The 1,012-nt window shown below is 35.7% G+C and overlaps 1 protein-coding gene and 1 pseudogene across 1 annotated transcript in view; both read right to left on the reverse strand.

Annotated features, from left to right (window-relative positions):
• Mettl21a (methyltransferase like 21A) overlaps positions 1–1,012 on the reverse strand; it is an 83,727-nt gene that overhangs the window by 30,721 nt on the left and 51,994 nt on the right. The gene's annotated exons all lie outside the window — the stretch shown is intronic.
• The window catches only part of LOC116088517, a 57,889-nt pseudogene that overhangs the window by 4,891 nt on the left and 51,986 nt on the right, over positions 1–1,012 (reverse strand).

Here is a 1,012-nt window from a genome sequence, read left to right on the forward strand (position 1 = left end):
ATAAAAGTTTTAAAAAGAAAAAAAAAAGAAAAAGAAAAAAAAAAAGACTGAGTAAGAGCAAATGAGAACTTTCACCGTCCTTTCACCATCCCATCCTGCTCTAACTAGGTGAATTCATTCATATGGAACCAGCCGGGAGGGGATGGGCTCAACTTTGAAATGGACTACCAAAGTGAACGTAGGGCATAGGGAGGACTGAAAACGAGGGGTCAAGATGGTTCCCCCTTTGTAGGGAATAACTCATCTTCTTTAATGACAAACTTAATCCTAAGGGCTATTTCTAAAACAGAAGAATCAGCTTCCTTTTTATGTTAAACATTTAGGGAGTGTGGGATATGCACAGCATTAAATAGCACTTGGCTCACGTTAGAAAGTACCCAAAGGAAGGACAAATAATGAGAGAGCCCTGGAAAGTGGTGATCTAAAAACCGTCCATCAAAAGCCTACATTGGCTTGGCATTCCCACATACCTAAGAAATACTGTTATATATTTTTTTCCAATAAGTTGATTCTTTGCCCCCTCTTTTAAAAGAATTTTCACTTTCAGTAACATCACTAGAGGTACTTTATTTTGAAGAATAGACTAATTTTTTTTATATTTTAACAATGGACAATTGTAGATGATTGTAATGATATGTCAGAAGAAAACAGAAATGTAGATAATACAGATGACACGGGGACAGTTAAATTAATACTCAAATAATCCAATATAGCACCTTTGATGGCTTTTATACAAAAGTTCAGTGTGTATTTTCACTCAAAATAATAAATGCTCATGGCTGCTGAAACTTCTTTAAAAAAAAAAAAAAGTTTCATGAGTACTTCTGAACTAAAGTGTGGCTGACCGAGGGTACCTGGAGCTATAGAAAGCAAAGCTGTGGGTACACAGTAACTGTGCTACTCTACCAGGATGCTTATTCCCTCTTTATAGACCAAAAAAGAAAAAGAAAAGAAAAGAAAAAGAAAAAAAATCCCGAGGTCAGAAATAGAGAAAAGACCAATGGAGCTTAGG

The sequence above is a fragment of the Mastomys coucha genome, unplaced genomic scaffold, assembly GCF_008632895.1.
Source record: "Mastomys coucha isolate ucsf_1 unplaced genomic scaffold, UCSF_Mcou_1 pScaffold14, whole genome shotgun sequence".
In the NCBI taxonomy this organism is placed as follows: domain Eukaryota; kingdom Metazoa; phylum Chordata; class Mammalia; order Rodentia; family Muridae; genus Mastomys; species Mastomys coucha.